This window comes from Silene latifolia, chromosome 3 (assembly GCF_048544455.1).
Source record: "Silene latifolia isolate original U9 population chromosome 3, ASM4854445v1, whole genome shotgun sequence".
NCBI lineage: Eukaryota > Viridiplantae > Streptophyta > Magnoliopsida > Caryophyllales > Caryophyllaceae > Silene > Silene latifolia.
The window spans coordinates 99,795,958-99,807,775 of record NC_133528.1 but is presented as its reverse complement, the minus strand read 5'-3'; the positions used below and the strand labels follow the sequence as shown (position 1 = coordinate 99,807,775).

The following is an 11,818-nucleotide window of genomic DNA, read 5'->3' as shown; positions in this document are numbered from 1 at the left end:
TTTTAAAGAAGCCAACAATATAGAAACTTGGAATTGTTCATTTAGCAAATTTAAAAGAGTACATACATTGAAAACATCCTCAAAAAAAATCCATAAGTAATTTGCTAAGCAATTTCGTTGTCTAGCTATTATGGAGTAATCTAGCTAATTAGTTGGGATTGATGTCGAGTTGCCACTTCCACCATCATCATTGAAGTCGTCTCGATTTTGGAACTGGTTGCTATCACAATTTGGGTCAAAGTCAGACCCAAACTTTGCTTGTAGAAACGCCTCCATTCTTTGTATTTTGTCTTCGAGCACTTTGTTGCGGAGCTCAGTTTCAACATTCTTGCTCACAAGTCGAGGTAGTATTCCGGGCGAATAATCCTGGTCGATATTGTTGGACTCTCTACTTCCAAAGAGTGCCGAGCGTTCAAAGTAATGCTCGCGTGCGCTCCGATACAAAAACTAACCCCTTCTTATTAAAGCCGCATTTTTCAAGGTAGATTTTATCTTTATTGATATCCGTTTCACCTTGAGATTGAAGGGCACTAATTTCTGCCTCAATAGATACCTGGAACATAACGGATAACTGAATCAGTTAAGACAATCCAACCTCATCATGGACAAACATCAATTAGTTCAAAAATAATTATACCTTTCTAATTTTTTTCAAAATCCGAACCTTCGACTAAGAAATCGATTGTGTTTCAAAATAAACATCATTGACAAATAAAGCATTTAACTCACAAGAGTAACTATACCGAAAAAATATATATAGCATATTAATTGTAAATGACAAACTAACATAAGTGCCAAAATATGTGACCCAAGAATTACATGTAGTAGCAAACTTGATCCAGGATTAGCAAATACTCCGTACTACAGTAATGTAATACTTGTAGTAAGTAGATGAATTAAGACAAAGGCCTAAGGTCAATCTTCATTTAATCACAACTCCATAACGATAGCAGAAGTAATAAATACGGGCAGGCTTCAAAAACTAACCTTAGTTCCTCTATTTTCACCATAACTTCTTCAGTCATGTGGAAGGAACTAGAAGAATCTAGATCAAAGTCCAATGGCGCCTAAAAATATTGAGAAGTAGTTCCAAATAAGTTTTTTAGAATGGTAGAAGCTTAATGAAAGACTAAAACTTCAGCTTACTCTTGACACGATGAAATGATTAGTAATTTAGAAACAACTACCTCAGAATTGTGCATCTTATGTAAGCATATCATATTGTTATATTTAGATTACTATATACCTAAATGTCACACAATGTTGTAACAAATGGTGGAAAGTCATTCCAAAAGTTAGTATCATGCTTTATAAGAACACATAAGGAAATAAAGTGATAGAAATCAATCAATATGCAGAACATGATCAGGATAACAGATTTGGCCATTACCACATGTTATTAGTCACCTTCTAGGCGAGAAAGTATAATATCAAGATAGAACTTAAAAAAGTAAATGAGGAAGCAGTTGACTTTGGAAAAATAATGGTAGCGAAAAGGTTCATGATGAAATATTTGAGCACCTCAGGCTCCAACATTACTATAATACACTTTTGTTCAAAGAGTAAAACTTCAAGAAAGTAAACTTTTTACAGTCATCAAAAAACATAAGAGAAAAGGATAGCATACCAAAGCCATCTGATCGATATCATGGTAATTCTCGTGATCAACAATCCAAGTTATCGCATCCTCAAGGCTAGAAGGCTAGAATTTCCTGATGACAAAAGATATATATATAGAACCAAATAAAAAGTAACTAATTAATAACAAAAGCTAACTTTCTTATATTATATTTTATCTCTCTAGATAGAGAGCCCTTCTCCCAAATAGGGGAGCTTTTTTTTCGCGTATTCCAAAATCCTGAAACTGAAAATCCTATTTGTTTGATCAATCTTCTCATTTATTCTCTTTTGCTCGAGCTATAGCTAGCTCATGATTGTGAGCAAGTGTGTTTAATTGGTGGTCTGATTTCAAAGAGTGCTTTTCCTGGGAATCTTAATTTTATCCCTTTTGTTCTTTGATCTTCCCAATTAATCTTTTACAGTAATTCACTTCTTTGATTGGGGGTGGTTTTCTTTCAATTTTCTCAGCTGCTAAACCTACATTAATCATTACTGAAGTGCGCATTTAATTGGGGGTGAGGAACCCTAATTTTTCTGGGCTTTTTTGAAGAGGCGATTTTAGGTGCTTTTGGAAGAATCTTAATAGCTGCCTATTTACTACTCCTATTAGTTCTGGTATTGGAGTTTTGGGTATATTGAGGGGCTCAAGAATTTATTGGATCCTGATTGGTCATTTGGCTGCATTGATTAGCCAAGACGCTGCTAATTCTCCTTAGTAACGAGTGTCTGTTCTTTTGAGCTTCCTATATAAATTAAACCTGATGGCTCTAGGAGTTGTATCACAATCATCACATTCCATTAATCTTATTCACTCACATAAAAAATCTCGATACAAGTTTCAGCTTCAAAAATCTTCTCCAGTTTCTTCTTCGTTAAATTCTTTGTCTTCTTTGAGTATGGAGGGTGAGTTTTGTCCAGCGAGCAAGGACCAGGCTGTGGGGGTGAATGAGTTGGGGGATCAATATCTGGGTGGACACCAACATGTTCAGCAACAGCCCCCCTCAACTGAGTTTAACCCCAATAATTCACTTCACGCTAATATCTGGAGATACCCTCGCTCAGGTGGTGTCATCAACATTGACCCATCTGAACTGGGTAAGTCCAGAGAGTTCTGGGGTAGGTGTGTCTTGGGGTTCCTGGTGGACTATCGACTTTTTGAAGCTGAACTTTTGAATGATGTTATCAGACGTAAATGGACTACTAATGGTAGGATCACGGCTTTTCGTATGGGGGAGGTGTATGTCTTCCACTGTACAGCGGTGGAGGATATGGAGGCTCTGCTACAAAGGACCACTGCTACCATAGATGGAGCAGTGATGGTCTTTTCCAAGTGGTTTCCTGACATGGTGCCACGCACTGTTAGGTTCCCCTATGCTGAAGTTGGGGTACGTGTCTGTGGATTGCCATTCGAGTATCTGAATATGGAGGTTGCTAAGATTGCAGGTAAGCTGCTCAGTCATCAATTTCATATTGAACCTTTCCACTTGGTACCTGATGAGGATTATTTGAAGCTGAGGGTGTATTTAAGGCTTAGTGAACCAGTGATGCCTGGTTTCTTCCTAGCTATGGAGGGGGGATACCTTTTATGGGTTCAATTCAAATATGAGGAAGTCTTCAAATATTGCATTAGGTGTGGTAAGATTGGTCATAAAGGGTCACAGTGTAGGGAGTCTTTAATGACAGTGGTATCAAGTGTAAATGGAATGTTAGATAGGTCGGTGGCAAGAGGTTTTCCTGTTTATCAAGCAAATAGTAATCACACGATGTTCAACTTAGACCTTCGTGCCACTCCATCAACAACCAAGTTTCTGTCTTCAAGGGTCAAATTGGGTGATCCTATGAGGATGCCAAGGAGGAGAAGAAGATGGGAATCTCCGGAAAGGGCTGTTGATTTTGAGCTGGGGCTCACCCCAGGGGGCAGGGTCTTACCCGGTATGAGATTTGCTGTCACGGCTCAGCCTTTTGCTGGGCCTGTGGTGTTCCATGTTGAGGAGAGGGCTGCTGAGGGGGTTGGAAATCAAGGGGTGGGTGCATCTGGAAATGGAAACTCTGGTGTTGGGTCTAGGGGAGGATTTCACTTTCATGGGGGTTTTAATGATTCTGGCATTATTAGGAATAGGGCAAATGAGGATGTTGTAATGACTGAAGTGCAGGAGGAGGGAAATGTGGAAGTTGTTAGGAGAGGAGTGGTTGTCTCTCAAACTCAGGAAGTGGACATGACACCTGTAGTTCAAGGCACGGCAGGTGGAGGAGTTCCAGGGGCTGGAGGGTGGTTGGATGAAGAGGGTATGAATAATGATGAGTATCATACGGCTGGTGAGGAGTTGGAGGGGCCTGCTGAGCCAAATTTACTCCAGCAGGGGGTCCTTATGCAGCTGCAGGCTGAGGACCCATATGTTATTTTCTCTAAACAGGACAGTTTAAGCGGTTTGGTGGATAGGGATCAAAGGATGCAGGATGCTATTTTGAATAGGATTGAAGGGGACTTAGGATGGGCAAGAATTGAGGATGAACAGAGGGGTTTTAATCAGACCTTTGAGCCTCCTGAAGGGGGCTTACCTAACTGGTACCATACTTCAGCTGGGTTCACTACTAGGGAAGTGGGGCAATGTTCTAGGCCAAGGAGGGAGGTAGCTGCTGAGGAGGAGATGATGGGTCTGCTTGTGGGGTCAGAGAATAATGTGGAGGATACTGATGGGGTTGGGGCAGGAGCCCAAGATGTTGCTGATGACATGGTGGAGGCTGATGATGAGGCTTCCTCAGATTCTGAAGGGCCTGTGTCTAATGGGACAATGGCTATGGAGTCTGACTCCCATCATGATACGGCTAGTGACAGTGATAGGGAGATTATCATCATCTCTTCTGATGATTCTGATGGGGAGTCTGAGCTGAAAAAGGCTGTTGTGGGGATGGGGCCTATGTCTGGGCAGCAGGATTCCAATTCCAATTCTTCTCTTCCTGAAGCTGAGCCTGATCTAAGGGCAACTCAACAACACTCTTTTGAATCAGCTGCTATTAAAAGGAAAGGAAAGGAGCTTGATGAAGGCTCTTCAAATCTGGCTCCTCTTGAAAAATTATTACAGGATGCGTATGAAAGGGAGGTTAGTCAAGTTAAGCAAGGACCGGGTAAAGGTAAGGAGTTGAGGTTTTTTGATATTCCTCCTGTTGGGAATAAGGCTAAGCAGTTTGCAGAGATACCAGTAGGAAGCAATTCTGATGGGTGCCTTGGTTTGGTGGATGCCTACCACATTTCTGATCTGCGTGAGGATTATAAAGATGTCATGGGAGCTGCTAGGAAAAGGAAGTGCTGTACTGACGTAAGGGATTATATTCTCCCTGAGGAGGCAAAGCTATCAATGGGAAACGCAATGGCGTATTTGTACCGCCTGGCTAAGAGGAGCAAAGGGAGTGCTGGATTTGGTAAGGCAGAGCAGGCAAAGACAGTAGAAGAAAATACACAGCAACCTTGGGCTTTCAGGGTTAACATTGAGGATGTGGTTATGGTGGACTCTAGTGACTCATCAATTCCATCTGTGAACGGTGGAGCAGTTGATTTTGACGGCTTTGCGGAGGTTGGGCCTTCACAACCTCCTCTTTCGCCATGATGGGACTTGTGTGGAATTGTAGGGGTCTAAATAACACGCTCGCCTCTACAATTCCGAAATTAAGAGCGTTATTAGGTAGTAAGTTTTATGATTTTGTTTTTCTAATGGAGACTAAGTGTAGTCCGAGTCATATTTTCCCTTTATTTCGCTCTTCTGGTTTTGTGGAGAATTTTGGGGTGGAGGCGGTTGGAACTTCGGGTGGTCTTTGGGTTGGGTGGAGAAAGGAGGCGAAGTTTAAGTTAGTCAAAGCTTGTAATAATTTTATCATCTTTCTAGTGGAAAAATATAATGGACGATTATGGTATCTTGTTCTTTTTTATGGTGCGCCGAATGTACATATGCGGGCACCGGTTTTGTTAGACTTAGAGAGTTGGCTTGATGCATGTTCTCTTCCTTTTCTTATTGTTGGGGATTTTAATCAAGTGGAATATCGAAGTGATAAACTTAGTACTAGCCAACGACCGATTGAGGGTATGGAGGATTTCTCTTTGTGGAAATTAAGAAATGAGTTGGTGGATATCCCTTATAAGGGGCCGCGGTTTACTTGGTGTAATAATAGAAAAGGGGATAAGCGAGTTTATGAAAGGTTGGACAAAGCAATGGGTTCTAAGGATTGGTTGTCTGCTTTCCCGGATACTGGTATTAAACATTATCCAATTCAACTTTCGGATCATGCTCCGATTGAGGTGGATCTGAATCTCACCCGTACCACCGGTAAACGACCCTTTAAATTGGATGCTTGGGCTTTGGATTATGAGGAGTGCTTGGAGCAGGTTCGAAATGCTTGGGTCATTGATGACAATGGATCTCCGGCGTTTCGTATCACTAGAAAGTTGGCAAGAGTTCGAAGTTGCGTCAAAAAATGGACTTTGAATAAAAAGGCGGAATGGAATGAGAAGTGGGATGATTTTGACCGGAAATTGGAACATGGGATTGATGCTGCTTGTTCGGGGAGAGGTGAAGAGGAATATACGCGTGTCCATGAGGAACTTCGGGAGTTCGCAATTGCAGCTGAAAAGTATTGGAAGCAACGGGCTAAGCTGCGGTGGACGGTGGAGGGAGATACCTGTACAAAGTTCTTCTTTAACTGGGTTAAGGGAAGGTCTGGGAGGAATCTTATTCATGGTATAAGAGGCGAGGATGGTCAGTGGAGGTATGATGACGCGGAGGTTGGTGGAATTTTTCAAAATGCTTTCATGGATTTGTACCAGGCATCACGTATTGATGGGGCACCAGTTGATACAACGCCATTGGAGCGCGTCATTAACCACGTGTCATTACGGCTTGATCATGATGAGGTTGATCGCATAGCTAGACCTTTTTCGGCTAAGGAGGTACGTACCGCAGTTTTTCAAATGGGGGGTTTTAAAGCTCCGGGTCCGGATGGTATTCCCGCGTGTTTTTATCAAAAATGCTGGTCCATGGTTAAACAGGTTTTTACAAAGGTGGTTTTGTCCATTCTAAACTCGGGGAGAGTCTTACGGGAATCAAATAGAACTTTTATTACTCTTATCCCTAAGAATGACACTCCGGAAGGAGTGTCAGATTACCGGCGCATAAGTCTGTGTAATGTAATCATGCGTGTGGTCACCAAGTGTATTGCGAATCGGATTGCTAAGGTTATGGGTTCTCTGGTTAGTGAATCCCAAAATGCCTTTATGCCGGGTCGGAATATTAGCGATAATATTTTGTTGGCACATGAGGCGATTCACAACATATCGCGATTCAAGAAAGGCTCTCAGGGACGGTGTGCCTTTAAAGCGGATATGAGTAAGGCGTATGATAGGATACGCTGGGATTTCTTGGAAATGACGCTGATTAAGTTTGGTTTCCCGCTGAAGTTAGTAAGACTTATCATGAGCTGTGTTACCACGGTGAGTTATGAGGTGCTCCTCAATGGTATACCTTTACCACAATTCAAGCCCAAATATGGTCTTCGTCAGGGAGATCCTCTATCTCCTTTTCTCTTCCTACTGTGTATGGAAGTCCTGTCGGCGAATATTGAATATGCCCGAGATTCTGGCAGGTTGCATGGTTTTACCTTATGCAGGGGGGTACAGCCGATGACTCACTTGTTCTTTGCAGATGACGCGATTTTCTTCTTCAAGGATAAGGGAGATTCAGCCCTTCATCTTAAAACTATAATCAGTGATTATTATGAGGCCTCTGGGCAGAGACTAAATACAGCAAAATCAGGAATCATCTTCAGTCCGAATATGACTCTGGCAGCGATACAAAGAATTCTAAAAGGCTTCAATATCCGGAATAATAGAGGAATTGGGAAATATCTTGGTATCCCTGCTGAATTTCAAGAGTCTAAGAAGGACATTTTTCAAACTTTGGTGGATCATGTTACTAAGCGGATCTCTTCATGGAATGGTATTTTTCTATCACCGGCGGGGCGGTTGACTCTAGATTCCTCGGTCCTTTCCAATCTCTCAAATTTCTTTCTATCGGTTTTTAAGATTCCGGTAAGTGTGGCAAGGAAGATTAATTCTCTCTTGGCACAATTTTGGTGGACGGGGTGTAAACTAGGGAAGAGTGTTCATTGGTGTAGCAAAAACTTCCTGAGCCTTCCTAAATGTAAGGGAGGGTTGGGGATCCGCAATATTGAATGTTTGAATAAAGCGTTGTTGGCTAAGCATGGTTGGCGATTGATATCGGGAGATAGGTCTTTTTCAAAGCAAGGTCTTTAGGCAAAAACTTTTCGGGACTCGGATTGGTGATGCGGAATCGGTACCTTGTTCGGTACTAGTTCCTCGTGGGGAGTTCGCAGATCCTATATGGGTTTCAGGGTCTCAAAGGTTTTTTGGGGTGGAAGCCTGGTGGTAACTCCCGGTTGAATGTTTGGACATCAAGGTGGGTGGGAGGTGAGTTCCCGGAACCCAAGAATTGCTGGCTAGGCCATGGGGATGTTCATCTTGTGGATCTGCGAGTGGGCCATCTAGTGTCACCAAATGGGCAATGGAATGAAGATTTCATACGGTCTTTGTTTGTAGAGGAACATGCGGAAAGGATCCTGGCAATCAGGCTTAGGACGGAGGGACTGAAAGATGAGGTGTATTGGCCTTTCTCAAACCATGGGTGTTTTACGGTGAAAAGCGGTTACGGACTCTTTTTCGAGGAGTATATAACCAGAAAGGGGTCCCAAAAGGATTTCACTAGATTAGGTAAGCGTGGTCAGGTGTTTTGTCAAAAGCACCTATGGACTATGCCGGTTCCTAACACTTGGAAGATTCTTATATGGAGGATTTTTACGGGTACGCTATCAGTGGGACGCGAGCTTCAACAAAGAAAAATGGGGGATGATGTTTTCTGTGTTTTATGTGGAACTGAGCATAGTAAGTTGGAGACGGTTGAGCATCTTTTTAGGGATTGTGACGTCTCGGCTAGGATTTGGGCGGGGTCGGTTCTTGGTATCAGGGTGGAAGGCGCTAAACATCTTACTATGACCGACTGGATTATTGACTGGGTCCAATACCTGGGAAAGCAGGAGGAAGGACTGAGGAGAGTTATTCTATTCATTGCCATTATCTGAGGTCTTTGGACTATTCGAAACAAGATTAAATTTGAAGGTCTGGCGACCAACCCTTAGTTTTTGATTGGTGTCCTGTTTGATTCTATTAAGGAGAGGGTGCATCTTCTAAACAATCAGGTAGATAATAAGGGTTTTCTCAAAGAGCCTCGAGGGAGCGTTGGGGACCAGGTTGATCAGCAAAAAACTGACTTACGGAATGGTATCCCTTTTCACATGATCGGACAACCGGGCTTATGCTCACCTCTTCGGGTTAAGGTGGATGCGAGTTGGGATCGTTCCTTTAAGGCGGCTTTTGGATGGGTGGCATATGATGAGATGGGGCGTGAGTGTCTGCGCAGACAGGTGAGTACTAGAGCGGAATCGGCCCTCCAGGCAGAGGCCCTCGGAGTCAGGGATGTGGTTTCATGGGCGAGATCCGGAGGGGTACTCCATCTCGACATTTCTTCGGATTGCCTACATTTGGTCAATGTGATTGCGGATTTGACTAAAACTGATCATCTGATAAAGGACTTACTGGAGGAGATTCGTAGTTCTGCTAGGTTTTTTCATTGTTTGAGTTTTTGTTTTATTGCGAGGTACCTTAATAGTGTGGCACATGGCCTGGCTCGGCAGGCCATAAGATTGTAGAAACTATCTTTACAGTTGTCAAAAAAAAAAAAAAAAAAAAAAAGTAACTAATTAGTCATAAAGAAGTTTGAGAAGATGAGGAGGCCACTGGTGATAATCCAAGTTCTGAAATCCTCTCAGCCTGTAAATGGAAGCAGCAACCAAATGCTCAATTTTTAAAAGATATACCTCACATAACTGCAATATTATTGATGTTTAAATATCAAAACAACGATAGTCGTACTAAGATAAAGACAATAAGTGAATAAATCACTTGCTACCATGGCCAGTCGTCATTTAATCACAACTCCATAACGATAAGGGAAGTAAGAAATGCAGGCAGGTTTCAATATACTCTATTCGTCTCAATCATTTGTTCAATTAGTATAAATCCGTAAAAACATTGCAAAATGAGTAATCAACTCAATTAATTAGATGAGCCAAATATACACCCATAATTAGAACATTAAAATGAATAAGTAGCCAATTAAAACATCATAATCTACCGAAATGAAATTAAAAAAAAAGGTAAAAGTGGGATTGAATTAAACATTTTTTATCTTACAAAACATTTCATCGCAATAACAAGCTACAAAAATATGAATCGTGTTAGGTTTCAGATCAAGTATACATGTTCGTTAACCTTGAATCAATGATGCGCTTGGTTTGAGATCATTAAACTGAAACTTAATTGGCTACTTCAATTAAAATTCATAATGAAATTGGCTATTCGGCAAGCAGCCTTCGGGGTAATAAGAAGGCAAACAACCACCATTAGATTCTCGACTAAGATCTATCGTTAAAGACTACCGAAGCAAGTAACTTTCAGTCTCAACTTTTGTTCCCATAATCCCATGGCTGTCAATCCATAACCAAACTAAGATGATTACAACATAATAACAATAAGGAAATAGCACATGGAACTACGAAAGCGAAGAATGTTGAATTTTAAACAACTCACGTTGGCACACAAACGAAAGTTTACAAAATAGAGCAAAGATTGAATTGAAGGCATGACCAAAAATAAGCCCCAATATTTACATATTAAGCACAAGTGCACAGATCTCGAACTTCAATATTAAGTTAGACAAAATAATATCCGTAAACGATCCATATCTCAATTGAATTGAAAGACCTAACACAAATACTTAATAGATGAAATAATTGAATCCATTAACCCTAAATGGTTAAAAAAAACATAAATTCAATTATAAACTGAAAACAAATGTGGAATCACAAAGGATTTGTTTAAGAAAATGATAAAAAAAACCAACCTAATTGAAAACTGCGAACTGGCCGTTGACGAGGTGCTGCCAAAAGTAACAAGATGGATCACGAGGTTGGTGGTGGAAATAAATAGGTGGTTGTGGGTGATGATGTTGCTGCCGGCGTTCTATCACCAACATCGGATCCTGGGAGGTGATGAATGAAATAGGGGTAGTGAGCAGTTAGGGTTTAGGGTGGGAAACTGGGAATGACGCAATGGGACTTATATTATGAGTAGCGGGTAATAATGGCTACGGTTTGACATTAACCGTTGCCCATGTTTTACATTTAGCTTCGGTTCTATATTAGGACCGTGGTCTTTTCCTTTAATTTGTATTTACAGCTACGGTCGTTGGTACATAACCGTAGCCATTTATAAAAGGCTACGGTTATTTTCAACAACCATAGCCTTATGTACTTGCCTAATGTCATTTTCATACTAGTGATGGTTTATTGGGAAAATGGAAATAAAACCCGCGCATGATGGTTTATTGGGAATTGTAGGAGTTTAACCAATATGCAACGGATAGGCATTACAAAATCCGTTGCATAAATTAACCAGCTTTAAATTTATTAGGCGGGTAAATAGATATGACGCATATCCGTTGCAAATTTTCATTAAGCCGTTACATAATTTAATATCCGTTGCAAAGTTTCATTTAGCCGTTGCATAATTTAATATCCGTTGCAAATATAATAATATCTGTTGCAAGTAATACTTAGCAACGGCTTATACAGTTCGTTGCAATTAGTCCGTTGCAAATCAGCCTTTTTCTTGTAGTGACCCCTCCTCCTCCATTATCACCCCACCTTACCCATTTGAATACCACAAGTTCAACCCCAAAGATGCCGAGGCGGGAAATGATTACTAGACTCTACTCATGAGGGAAACGCATAAACAAGCTTATAATGATAGAGTTGATGCTTACAAGGCCCAATATCCGCCCCTCCTACATCTAGCTAGGCAAGGACTTCTTGATGCATCTTGTCCTTTGCCTAGTTGGACGGATAGGGAAGTATTCTTTCCTAGCACTTCTAGTGGTGGTAGACCGGGTGGAGAGGAGATGGTTGTTGATGAGAGTGGTGACCAAGAAGGAGAAGAAGAAGAAGAAGTTCAAGAGGAAGAGGAAAGTGAGGAAGAACAAGAAAGTGAAAGTGAGAGTGGACATGATTCTACTTCTAT

At 41.3% G+C, this 11,818-nt stretch overlaps 1 long non-coding RNA gene across 1 annotated transcript; it reads right to left on the bottom strand.

The window, feature by feature from the left end:
- Window positions 1-1,075, bottom strand: LOC141646196 (uncharacterized). Its single transcript, XR_012545418.1, has 2 exons — window positions 988-1,075; window positions 1-553 (listed from the first exon to the last, which is right to left on the bottom strand). It is a non-coding gene; the product is annotated as an uncharacterized LOC141646196 (long non-coding RNA).
- Window positions 1,076-11,818: the final 10,743 nt, after the last annotated feature.